Genomic DNA, 14,289 nt, shown 5'->3' with positions numbered 1-14,289 from the left:
TTCTGTTTTTCCCCCATTTTACTGTGCACACTAACTAAATTTAACCATGAAAGCTATGTTTATGTCTAAAACCATCGTTTTGGCATTTCTAAACAAATAGACTATAAATCCTCTGTCTACGTTGATCAAACATCCCTGTGCACATTTTACCGTGTAACAGTTCTGCTATCTTAAAAATAGTCTTTCTCCAAAACAGCCTTGGCCTTTTTACATGTAAGCATTTTTCATTTTTATATCAAGAGTGTCACTTGTGATCCTTTCTTGCCCAAAGGAGAGAAAGCAGTTTCAGTAATTGCTTAAGTTAATTGGTTTCTAATCACATGGTTACCTCTGGGGCTCTGTTTACCCCTTGCATCTTTTCCTCTCTCTAGAAAGCACACTTAAAGCTTTGGTCGGCACCCTTCATGTTAAATAGTTGTTCAGCTTTAGTTAACCAGACTTGGTGATAAACATATAATATTTGCAAAGGAGGGCTTTTTACACCATTTGAAAAATAAACAAATTTGCGCCTTCGAATAACACTCAGCAACCTGGCATGTTTTATCCCCCTCTGAAATGCTGTGAAATATCATTAATTTACACATTTAATAGAGAACTCAGTTTTATGGGATTTTATCTTTATTCTCAGAATACCGATAAGGCAGAAATAATTGAAACTAAAGAATACATATCTTAATTCTTTTTGTTCAGTGATAATCAGCCCCACACTAACTATGTAAATCATTTGTCTGTTTTGATTTTTTTCCCTTCTACTGTTTTTATTGCTCTCTTTCCCTGGGGAATCCTGTTTTGTCTTTATACATTAAATGCAAATGTTTTTCCACTACTAAAACAAACAACCCTTCAACTAGAAGGAAGTACTTGTGAAATAGAAAATAAAATTTCCCCTCTAGTGGGACAATAAGATGGATAATTGATAGCAGTAAATGATTTTTAAGTGCTGAGCTGCAGAGCCTTTTTATATTCCAATTATCAGTTCAGGGTAGTTAATAGTGACAGTGGCTGAAAGTTAATACCGTCGGGTAGTTTTGTAAATCGTATAAAAACATCAATTGTACCTTCTGATGGATTGTTTGCTTGCACAGCATAGGGGCTGGTTATTACCCATTGGCCAGGTATTGTGAATCTCATCAGAATGAAAATGTTGTTAAGGCTTCCTTCTCGAGTTAATTTCTTAGGAAAACTTAATAAGGCCCTGGCCACAGAGAAATCTTTCAGTTTTATTTTAATAATACTGGTAAGATAAATGGAAGGTAGTCAGTGATTCTTGTCTTGGCGTGTGAGAGTTAATATTTATCAAAGGAATCTATGGCTTTCTAAATGTTGAGAAACACTAAGGTAGCCAGATCTGAGAGCTTATCTCTAAAAACAAAACTTCAGAAACCAAACTGAAATGGAAAATTTGGTTGGGAAATAAGAATTTGGACTATTTTACACCATAATATTTTGAGCTCCTTGAAAATGAGGCCCATCTACTTTTCCTGTGCTCAGCACACTGCAGGTCTCAAACAAGGCCATTTTAATATCCATTATATATGCTTGGTGCTAGAAAGGGCTCAGAAGTAAAAACATGTTACATCGGTGCTGGTCCTTTTCTAGTACAAGAATCTGTGTGGGGGGTGGGAAATGTAGGTAGTTTTGATTTGTGGTTTTGTCCTATTTGTTGAAATTTAGAAAAATGGAATATTGATATGGACTTTTTAGCTTTGAATTTTTTAAAGCTTTGTATTATGAGACTTTCTAAACATACAAAAAAGCTGAAAGAATAGTGACATGATCGCCCAGAAACATATCTTGTAGGTTAATTAATAGTTGTTATCGTTCTGCCACCTTAGCTTTAACTAGATAGTGTGTATACCTTTATGTAAATTTCTGTTTTTTTGTTTACTAAACCATTGCAATGAAAGTTGTAGACATTATGATGTTTCCTTCCTAACTACTTCAGCAAGCACCTCATCTCCCAAGAGTGAGGATATTCTCTACATAAAAATAATACCATTGTTGAAATTAAGTCATTCCTTAATGTCATATAATATGCACTCCATTTTCTGATTTTTTTCAGTTGTCCCCAAATGTCTTTTTAAGGCTATTTTTTTAGGTTTTAATCAAGGTTCGTGTATAACACATTTGGTTATGTCTCTTTTAATCTAGAATTCTCTCTCCTTTATCTCATTTATGATGAAAATGTTCAAACATGCAAAAAGTTGAAAGAGTAGTATAATGAATGCCTGAATAGCTATCACCTAGATTCAAGAACTGTTAACGTTTTACCGTATTTGCTATATGTAGGTTTTTTTCTTTGCTGAACCTTTGAAAATGAGTTGCAACATCATGATATCTCATCCCAAAAATACTTAACATACTTCTCTTCAGAATAAGGACTTTTCTACCCAAGTTCAATACCATTTCACTAGGAAAATTAACAGTAAGACCCTAATATCATTTAATAGCTAGTCCGTACTCAGATTTTTCCAGTTGTCCCCAAATTGGCCTACAATCTAGTTATGGCGTCTGCATTGCTTTTGGTTATCATGTCTGTCTAGTCTTTCTTAATCTAAAGCAGTCCCCCACCTTTTTTGTTTGCAGACAGATCAGATCACCTTGTCTTAGTGTGTTCCACATTCTGAATTTATCAGGTTATTTTCTTGTGTTGGTGTTAACTTAGTTCTTCTGGTCCTTATGATTTTGTTAACAGATCTACTTTTTAGCATTTTTTTTTCAGGAATAATCACAGGAAAATAACTGTTGCAGTGCTAGAGAGAGTCTTAGAAAACCACTTAGCAACCCTGATCAAACTTAGAATTTACCATTGTTTTTTGTATTAGGCTAAATAGCCCAATCCTCTGACTAAAATCATCAAGAATTCTATTCACACTATTCTGTATGGTTTCTTTTAGACTCATAAAATTTCCCTCCCTTTAAAAGAAAATTTAGATCCCTTCCATTCAATTTATTGGGATTAAAACTAGCTAAAGTGTCAAAATTAAAAGATTCATTCTTATACAAAAATTAATGTATATCTATGACTCTAGAACTACACTGTTCAATATGGTCGCCACTTGTGGCTATTGAATACTTGAAATGTGACAAGTCTGAATTGAATTGAGATTTCAAAGATTACAATGACAAAATAGATGTAAATTACCTTATTACTAATTTTTATATTGCTTACATGTTCGATGATATTTTGGATATATTGGGTTAAATAAAATGTTAAAATCAGTTTCACCCTTTTACTTTTTAAAATGTGGTTAGTAGAATGCGAGCCATCTTTAGCTTACATTTGTGGCTCAGATTATATTTCTGTTGCACAGCACTGCTCTAGATGTTCAAGGAGTGAGTTGTTCATTAGGAACGCTCTGAGTACTTATACAATAAACAGCCTTTCTCACACGTTTAACCCCTCTCCTGGATTCCCAGCCTTTAGAAGTGTTCTGTACAGTTTAGTGTTAGATGAATTGACCTACCTAGCTAGCTGTTCCTGTGGAGTAGCTGATGAAGATAACTTGACCATAGCATCTCTTTGTCAGATCTTTCCATGGCCTCAGGAAAATGGAAAGTGATTAAACAAAGCTTGGTGAAAGAACCCTTGGAGATTTTAATTCTTCCTTTGGTAGTAACCATCAGACCTGAGTAGTAGCTTCATCATGAGGGAAGGGGGCGTGTTCTGCCTTTCCTCAAGGAATAGACACCCCCACCACCCCCACCCCCGATTCCAGGGACCTGAATCATGCCCTCTAGCTGTGCTTAAATATTTGGTCTTATTCTTCTGCAGCATCTTTTCCCCTAGTCCTCTTCTGCATCTTCTCCCCAGCTGAAAACAGACTGTCTTAACTTTTCTACTGAATACTCGGTGGAACCATCACAACACAGACCAAGACTTCCAAATTGCCTCCCTGAGTTCCTTAGAGGCAGTGATTCTACTTATGTGAACACTGTACGTGCCAGGCCATGCACCAAGTGTTCTACACATAGGTACACTCTACAGGTCACCTCCATTGTATAGGTAAGAAAACAGGCTCGGAAAGGTTAGGAGTCTTATCCCAGAACAGCTGGCTCTGCCCAGACTGAAATCTGGGTCTGTCTGCCTCCCAGTCCAAGGGCTTCCAATTACAGCTGCCCCGAGTAGAGAGAGGACCCTGAGGTGCAGGAAACATGCAGTTAACCCTGTGGCCCAGCTTGGGTGGTTTTGGAAGTTGTTATAAGAGTTGTGAAATTTCTAAGGTGTTGGCATGAATGAAATATAGCCTAAGAAATTCAGTGGCACTGAAAAAAGGACAAGATGTGGGAAAAAGATGTGCAAGTTCAATTTTGGGGTCTTCACTGTATAATCAAAGCTGAAAATAAATTTAAGGATCTTGTCCTTTTAACATAGTTTTTTAAGAGTTTTTATGATTCATCTTGTCTATAGTGGATTCCCAGTTTTAAAACTAGACTTCAATTTCAGTTTTTACTTATGCAAATATCTGTGGCATGTAATTTTTATTAGCTCCGATGGTCTTTGCCAACAGAGATAAGGCCTGACATTTGTTATTCTGAATTTCAGTGATGTGAAGATTTAAATAGTTTAAACTTTGCTCTCTTTGGTTTTTAAAAAACCAATTGCTTTATTAAAAGTATTCTATGAAGTAAATGTGTATTTGACAAAATGCATTATATACTTGAGTTTTTGGACAAAATATTTTTTTTTGCAAAATTTAGTTAAATTATTCATTAAAATAGCTATATGTTGATTCTTGAGTTCAGTGACGTTTTAATATTTTTGAACCCAGGGCATCTTCAGTATCATGAATATGCATAAGGTAAGAGTCAGGGTACTAGTGATCCCCTTAGAAATTATATTAATGACAATCATGAAAGCTCTCAATTTTTCAAAAGGAAAGAAAATCTATTCTAAATCCTGTAAAGGTAAAACAGTGCATTTGTTCAGCTTGTATTTAGGATTTTACAGTTGATTTTTCATTGGCTATTTATTAAGGAAACAGATTATACAGCTGTATTCTGCTTTATTCCAAATATTTTGTTTTATAAACTAGCTCATAATAGTCAGACTCACTAGTGTAATTTTTTCCCCCCTAATCTGTTAACTGTAATTCACCATATCCCCCCACATTGGATTTATTTATATAACTTTTAAAGAGCAAAGCTAATGTTTTAATGAGAAAAGAATGTTAATTCTCTTTCACTGAGAATATATTTGGATTTAACAAATCATATATACATTTTATAAAAGTTTTTTATGAGAATATTTAAAATTTTGACATAGTTTTGATCATCTACTGAAAAAAGATAACTCTATTACTAGTGAAAATTAATCCTGGGATCAGAGTAAAAATGCTGCAGAAAAGCTTTCTAACACTTTAAAAAAATGTCTTAAGGAGCAGAATTTGTGGCCTTAAAAGCTACTTTTAAAATGGGAACAAGGTGTTCTGGACTTACCTTGAAACTGGTAGAATTCAAGGATTACAAATTAAGCATCCATATATACCTTAGATATCTTAGTAAGAATGTAGTAGCTGTCAGAACTGGTCTTCACAAAACACTGATTATCTTCCAAATATTTTCAATAGCAACATTGTTGGTTTATATAGCATTAACAATGGACCATGGCCCATAAGGAAATTTATTCTTAATATGATGCCATGTTTGGGTGGTGTGACGGTCTGGTTCATTGAGGTACAACCCACTTGGTAATGAAATTTGCTTGGGCAAGGACACATCTATGAAAAGTGTAGGTGCTATACCCTCCAGAATTCCTCCACTTGTGCGCTGTAACATGTTTTGAATAATCTAGCACTTGATTGAGCCAAAATTTCTGTCTTAACAACCAAACCATTACCTGTATTGTTACCAGAGTTTAGCCAAAAACTCAAAAACAGTTTATTTCTAATGACTTGAGCAACAGCCAGACAAATCTAGAGGAAAAACTAGAAATTTCCCTCTAACCTTCACAGTTTTAGAAGTACATGAGAAACATAAGCAGTACTGTATTTGACAATAAATATATATTTTAAAGGGGCAGTAACCCCGAGTTCAAATGTGAAATTTGATTAGAATTTCTAATAAGCTTGAGTTGTTTTTGAAAAAGTTTAAAACCCTCTTTATATATTAAATAGCACTGGTACAGCTATAAACTTGAAATTGCTTAAATTAACAATCAGCTCACTTGCCCCTTGGCATGAAGGCACAGATTAGCAGGTTTTCTGTTGGAAACTAGGTCAGTGGGTTAAGCATACTTCCTCAGTTAACTTAATGCATTTTTCTGCATCAGTCTCCCTTTTGCCAACTCCTCCCAGCCCATTGACTTGGATGATTATAATTAACATGTGTGCAGTTCTTTAAAAATCACCCAAGGTGTTTTTCTCCTCTCCAGTCTTCTGCCTTTTATGTATAGATGTAGAGTGCTTTTATTTTCTACCTTGAACTTGCATTCACTCCAGGTACACAGTTTCCTGAAGAGTGCATTTAGGGTGTGGACTGCTGTTAGATCCCCTGGGAAAGATTATCTCAGAGGGTGTATTAGGCAGGCAGGAACCTATTGAAAATGAGAGTAGAGAACTTCAGTCTTACTTGCTGATTTTTCCTTTTGAAGAAAAGAGATGAAAACAAAAACATAGAATTGGAAATTAACTATGGAGCAAAAGGATGACATGGAACGGAAACAGCTATACTAACTTGTAAAAGGAGAAAACCTTTTTAATAAGTTGGAAAAAAGAGAAACCAAATGATAGGCAGAAATTGGAAAGGATCAGAGAAGTCAGAAAATGACTGGAAAAAGAATAGGAGCAGGGAAGGAACAAGGGAAAATATTAAGATTTTATGCTTTATAGTTTTAACTCTCAACTTAAAAGTTTACCCAGAAAATATTATTATAAGACATGTGTCATAGGTAAGCCTTGGTCATTCAGAAGTTAGTTTTAGGATTAAATCTTTGATTTGGCTTTCTTTCTGCCCTACCATATTTATAGATAAATTATTTATGTGGTTGAGAGTATTTCCATAAATAGAAAAAAATTCCTCCTAAATTATGAATTCTAAAATTCAGTTGTACTAGCTAAATATTAGTATAATCAGGTAATAAGATGTTCTTAAGGTTTTTTGAAAATTACATTATTTTCTACCTTTTAGGCTTGTGTACTCATATTTAATTTCCAGTGGTACTTTATTACTATTGCATCAAGATTGGAAGGAAATTAGACTTTCTAAGCACATTTATCTTGAATTAAATATTTTTCACTCTATAGAAATGTTAAAGGGGTAGAGGACTAACTGAACTGTGCTGAAACTCTTATTATTGTCCTGAGGGGGCTTCTCCCTCGCCCCCATTTACTCTGGTCATTTGACTTGTGAAGTTTGTAGACACTGGCCTGCTAGGAGTAGCGAGAATGGGTAAACCCTTATTAAAATTTGTCTCTACCGTTTGGTATTTGACTGCAATTAGAGTATTACTGAGAGGATTTGTGCTTAACAGGAACTGATTTTTTTATTTCTAGCCTTATCCCTGGTCATTAACTCAAGTTTTTCAGGACCAAGGGATTAATTAAAGGCATTTTGCAGCTAGCTTTTTTGTGATGATTTTGTTTCACATAAATCAATATTAGCTTCAGTTTTGAGCATGGTTTTATAAATAGACTTCTCATACCAGGGTAGATGCTTTTGCAACACAACATATAAAGACTGCGCTGTGTTTTACTGAATATCAGAATTTTAACAAGTGTAGCTGTAGTTCCCAAAGATAATTTGTTTTGCACTAAAGCCCTATGATAATAATTGATAATTGTTTTGTTTCTGGATGTTTCTTTTGAGGAGATTGGATCATGGGAAAGGAATGATAAAAACTGACAGCCAGGACTCAGTCTTCTTTTCACATGACACCTTATACTCAACATTCTGAAAATTAGGCTAGCATTTCGGATGTAGCAAGGGCCAGAGAGGTGTCTGTTCATGCAACTAACTCGTTTCATAAAGGGAAATCTCTAAACTGGAGGCTTGTCCAGGGCCTGACACCTGGAATCTTGAGTTCAGGGATTATTCTTGCCCTGTGTCGCCCCCACCCCCAACTGATGGATAAACTAATAAAAGGCATTTTGGTTTTTTTGGTTTAGTGTAAGTATACTGGGCATTTACAAATCATTTTTAAAGGTAAAACAGCTGATGATATCTTCAATTGGCTGACTGAAAGCCTAAAATAATTTTAGACTAGCTAGTTTTAGTAGATATTTAAAATTGCAGATTTTTAACTAAATAAAGGTGGTAGTAAGCTCTGTGGAAGTGCCTATTTTAGTTAATTGCCAGTTCCACTTTCAAAATTGTCCCCAAATTAAGAGTGTATTTACAAATTACCTTTAAAGGTTAAATTTAAACATTTACTAAATGGGTTATGTAACATTTTGACAGTGAAGGGAGAAACATGGAATTTTTGCTCAGTGGCAATGCCTCGCTGTTATTTCTTGGACTTAATATGTATTTACAGGAACCACATTCAAGATTAATTTCTCACATTTTCTCCTTTTAACTACCTGCATATGTGTGTGCATGCACACAATTACATTAAAAGAAGATTAAAGGAGGAAATGGCCAATTTAAAATGTTCAGATCACCATTTTTAAGAGGCAGTCTATGCTTTCATTTTGTATTTAGGATAAGACAAAATGCCTTTCATAATACAATTTTTCAAAGTATCAAAGCAAGAAAAGTGATAAAGAATGAATATATTCTTTCCAAGTTTTAAAACAAGACAGCTTTTTTAATCCTATGAAAGGATAAGGAAAGTAGTTCAGAACATGAAAGCAATGTTATTCTTTCCGTATCTTGCTTTCGAAAGCAACTGATATACACAGATAGTTAAACTGTTACATGAGGAGCAAATGATGGGAGAAATGGCTTCTCTATGAAAAGATGAGCCGCATGTTTCTTTTTGGACAGCTCCCTTCATTAATGCACTTTAAATGATTCCATTCACATAGGAGGTTTTCAGCCCTCCACCTTCTGTTTTAAAGCAGAGTATATCTGGATTACTTTGTCCAGAATTATCAGAGAGGCATTCATTCCTTGTTTCTATAATGAAAGAAGAAACTAGTTATGCTTATTGATATTGTGTGGTTTTAGAGGAAAATTTGCAGTGGTAAATAGCTCTGGGAAAAGGGCAAGGTAGATCTAGAACTTCTGGTCTTGGCAGAGGAGGAGCTAAATTTCTTTGGTTAGATCTTTTATGGTATAACCAGCTATCTCAAAAGGCACAACTTGCACTGTCGGGGGCTTAGAGGTAGAACAGACTGGATACAGATATGTAGCTTTGATTTGGACTTGAACATAGAGTTGAGTCTTGGGTACTTTGGAACCCAGGTTTCAAGAGAGCAGAATAGAATGAAGAAGAGGACAAAGGGACCAGAAGATTGGGTTTGAAATGAAAGACAGGAAAATGCCTGAAAAGCAGTTAGGCTGGCCCAGCTTGATGAGATCTGCAAGAACCTGGGCTTGGAAGGTGGAAGGCCGGTAGAGGCCATTCTCCTAGTCCACGTGTGACGCTGGAACCCCTCTCCCATGCTCCTGATAGGTGGTCACACCTGGACTCGAGGTAGACAGTCCCTGACTTGGGAAAGTATGTATCTATATACCTTTCTTACTGTAGTCCCTGTAAGTATAGACCTACATGGACCTAAAAAGGATGGGTCTCCCAGAAGCTCATTGATAACTGTATGTTGTCCACGTATAACGTTTCCCCCTGCATCTACTGCCGACTGAAGCAGTTCAGTTTTATTGTTTGAGAATATTATATGACTGTTGTGCGGTTTTTGTCATTTGACATTTTGAATGTCTGCTAGTGCATATGGGTGAACCTCACTCTTTAATGACTACTGCATATGATATATACCAGAGTTTATTCAACCGATGTCCTGTTGATAGGTGCTTGAGTTGTTCCCAGTTTTTGTTGTCTTACGTATCATGCAATGAATGTCCATTATCTTGACAGTTCTAATTACAAAGCTTTTATTTTATTGTTTTTTTTTATTGGCCTAAGATCTTCCTCTTAACTTCCACTTACTGGTTCTGAAAACAGTTGCCATGTTTCTCCAGACATGGTTCACTTTGTCGATGTCTGAAGTGTAGCGATAGAACGGAACACTGTCTTATTGTAGCTATGGTTCCACCCGAATGGAAAGTGTGGGGTTGTCTATTCTTTTAATTCAGTCCAGGATTTTATTATCTCTTAAGGCTGTCATATCACATTGTTTATAGTGAGGATAGAGTCAGTTAAAGCTTTTGGAGTTCATGGCTCCCTGGAGCATCTGGTTAAAGCTGTGGACTTCTCACACCTCACCCTACCCCCCAAATCATTAACACAATTATTGCTGCAATTTCAGGTGGTTCATGGGTACCAAGCATTTCTTAGACTTTGTTGATTACTTTGCTGAAATCAAAGGTTCTCTCATTATCTACCCGTGCTGTTATATCGTCAAAAATTAAACCGAAATGGTCAGTCTTGGCATCACTTGGTGCATCTGTGCTGCCTCCTAGTGTGTAGCGCTTTTTTTATTCGTGAGAGTTATTTTTTTAACAATCCAGGATCATCCTCAAGCTAACCAGTCTGTAGGTGGGAAATCTGTCTGGCTTCTAGTCCTCTCCCATTCTTCACGATTCCACACAGATTACAGAAATCAATTAAGCAGCCTTATCTGTGAAGCCTCTCAGGATCCCAGGATGTGATTTGTGAGATCAAATGACTTGAACTCGGTGAGAATATCTAGCTGGTTTTTCTTTTTTTTCTCAGCCATCTTGGATTTAAGTTTCTTCTTAGTCATTGTATTTGATCTTCAGATTGGAAAGAATAAAACATTCTTAGCTGAGAATGGAAATAAAATAGGAGTAAGGCTGTTTGTCTTTGTCAATATTACATTAAGCCCCATGGCCCCCGGGGGGCGGGGGCTTCACTTTTCCCTCTACTTCTTTTTACTTTAACCTCTAAAATGCCATTTATTCAATATCTGGCACTTCGTAAAGTCACAGTTCATCCTGGGGCTTTAGCCTTGTTCACAATATTCTTACAGCTCCATTCCACTAATACTTGTTTTATGTGCCTGTTTGTTTTTTTTTTACCATCTGTTGTGAGTGGTTTTTTAACATCTGAATTCCAGAAAGCTCTCTGTAGCACATCAGATTTTTTAGATACTTTCCCCTTTTCTTCCCCTCATCAGTGTGTTTTGCAATTATGCAGTCAGCATTATGCTTTTGAGAGCCTGCAAGCTTTCTTGAGCTTCTTTACACAGTTTATGGTCTTGGAATTGATCCTAATTTTCCTTTGGAAAACTTGAAATCTGCCCATCCAATATGTGCAGCATTTCCCTTCCTTTCTTTCTTGGTCTCCAAACAACACGGGTGCTTTCTCTAAAGCTTCCTCCTACTTGCATGTTACCAGTTATGTTTTCCTGGTGAGACTTAGATCCAAAGTAACAGTTTCTCTCATTTCTTCTCTACTTTCTGAAAGACCGAATTTTTATACAGACTGAAAGCACGTCATCAGATGCATTGACTTAAGCTGAGTGACACTTCCACAGACGTTTCCCGGTCAGTAATAATAGCTGGTAACTGCTATTATTTTTTGTACACTGCCACATGACAGGCACCATACTAAGTCCTTTTCACGTAGATTGATTATATTGCTCGTTTCCTACCTTAGGGTTAGGAGGTGTAGGTGCTGTTACCCAGTGATACACATGAGGAAACAGGTTTGAGGATGTTGAGTTACTTGTCCAAGATCGAAAGGCTCGTGAGTGCCAAAGTCGGATATTTCCTAAATCAGATTCTTAATCACCATACTGTGCTGCTTGATGTGGTGCTTAATTACTATGCTGGACAAGATTCTATTACTTCAAAATCTGTGTAGCTCTCAGACCACTGGCTGTGCACAGTAGGCACGTAAATATTTAATTTGAGGTTTGTTTCTTGTTGATTTCAAGGGTATTGCCTTTTAGCTGTTATAAATCAATAAGGAAAAGATGAGAAAATGGGTGAGTCACACTATTAGGCAATTCATAGAAGAAATGAATGGAGAATGAAAAAAATGCTCATTTTTACTAATCAAATCTACTTTTGATGGTTTTAGGAGACCTATTTTTAAAATGGCAAGCCTCTTTTTATAAATATGATACATGAAAAACAAAAGCTACAAAAATGTGTGAAATTTCAAAAATAATCACTATTGACACAAGCAAACATGCACAAAATTTTATTTAATTGGGATACCAGAGTACTGTTGCTTTTAAAAAGCAATATATTGTGAACATCATTCCATGTTAATCAATATTCAATGATGTCCTTATTGGCTGTATAGTATTGCCGTTGTTTCTCATAAGAGATTGAAGCTCAGTTTGTTTCCTTTGTTCTTTAACTTTTTATATGTGAAGTAAAAGTAGCAACGGATAAGATCTCAGAGCTTACATTTTTTTCTTTAGTATATTATCTTTATTGAAATTAATTGTTTACCATTATTGTCTTTCTTCCAGTTAACTGTTTTGCTAGGAATAATTGGGTTGGATGCCCATTCATTGTGATCCGTATGATTGATTCTTTGTATTAAGAACAATTATACTACCTTTTCTTTGAAAGGGGTCATTAGGATCATTCAGTGAACATGTTAAGTATTTTAATAAATGAGTATGTCATTTAAAGAGTTGTCTAAAGAGTAATGGAAGCTGTGTTCTAACATACTGGAAATTGATTCAGCTTTGGAGCAAGACTATCCTGGTTCAGTAGATCGCAGGTCTAGTTTCAGGCATGCAAACAATTTGGGCAAGTTACTTAACATTCTAAGCCTCAGTTTTCTCATCAGGAAAACAGGGATGGTTATTGCTGTCTCATGGAATAATTTAACATGAGATATTACACTTAAAGCACCCAGTGCAGTAACGTCGGTTCTCTCTCTTTTATGTAGCTAGACAAGGAATTCTCAACCTTTTTTGTGTCGTTTACCCCTCTGCTAGTCTGATGAAACCCGCAGAAGGACCCCTTCTCAGAATAATGCTTTTAAACGCATAAAAAAATACTTGGGATTACAAAGGAAACCAATTATATTGAAATACAGTTAGCAAAATACTTAAAAAATGGTGGTGCTTTCTTTTTTCAAATACTATTTTGGACTAAGGTGGGGAGTGAATGAGAAAGATAGGAAGGAGGGAAGAAGAAAGAGAAGAGGAAGGAAAGAAAGTTCATAAATATATACGCCTGGTTTGACCCCCTCCCAAGCTGTCATCCCAGATTTCCAACAGGCTCCTAGACGTTTCCACCGCACCATCCTACCAGCAACTCCAATTGATCACCAGTGAACTAGGATACCTGTCTCAAAGCAGCTTGTCTCTCCCATTCGCCTTATTAACACCACTCTCCCTTATCACCTCGTCTGCATCCTCACATCACATTTGAGTCCTCACTTTTTGGCCCTATCCCTACTTCAAATCAGTCATGTACTTCTGCTGATTTTATCTCTACAATACCTAATTTCTACCGTCCAAATGTAAGACTCTTATCATCCTCATCATTACGATTCAGGCTTTTCCCGCTCGGTCTTCAACTTCCTAACCTCTTTCACAAAGGATCCTTTGAGTGGCTCGGGCCTGTTGGATATGCTCTCGATGTGAAGTTCTACAGCACTCACAGGTGCGCTGCTGTATGGCTTCATAACTACCCGTCAAGTGCCTCATGTACTTATTGGTAAATGTGTATTTGTTCTCATTTCCCCAGATATATTCTAAGTTCTTTGAGGAAGCAGACACCTTACATTTTTTTTTAATCTCCCCATAGCATTAGCACAACACTTAAAAGTGCTTCATAAGATCTTAGGAATCATCTTAATTAGGTAGTTCCAGCTCCAAAAACAAAAAAGGAAAAAAAAATTGACCTTTTCTTGTCAATTGAATTATTATGACAGGAGTTGATGATATCAGACCAAGTCCTTGTGTCAAAAACCTACTGAGAACTTTGTGTGTATTTAAATTTCTACTAACTCACTAACTTCATTCCCCCAATTATTCAGTCATGGCTGTTCTTACAGTGTTCCTTGTGGTTAAGAAAATCATGGTCATGGTTTTCTCTACTGTGAAACCTCTGTTTGTCCTCACAGCCACACTTACAGCCCAAGGCCTGACATACAATAGGTGATGAATACATTTCGGGGGAGGAGTTTAGCTTGTGCCTGGAAAGCAGCTCGTTTACTTTAAAAAGCCTGGGAATGTGCATAGGTTATATGACAAATACAGAGTACGAAAACAAATACGATGAAAGCTTCATAAAATA

At 36.2% G+C, this 14,289-nt stretch overlaps 1 protein-coding gene across 7 annotated transcripts in view; it reads left to right on the top strand.

Moving 5' to 3' along the window:
• The window catches only part of KLHL15 (kelch like family member 15), a 33,454-nt gene that overhangs the window by 15,292 nt on the left and 3,873 nt on the right, over window positions 1–14,289 (top strand). The gene's annotated exons all lie outside the window — the stretch shown is intronic.

Source organism: Hipposideros armiger, unplaced genomic scaffold (assembly GCF_001890085.2).
Source record: "Hipposideros armiger isolate ML-2016 unplaced genomic scaffold, ASM189008v1 scaffold_682, whole genome shotgun sequence".
Taxonomy (NCBI): Eukaryota; Metazoa; Chordata; class Mammalia; order Chiroptera; family Hipposideridae; genus Hipposideros; species Hipposideros armiger.
Note: the sequence above shows the minus strand (reverse complement) of the source record. Positions and strands in the feature narration are given on the sequence as shown.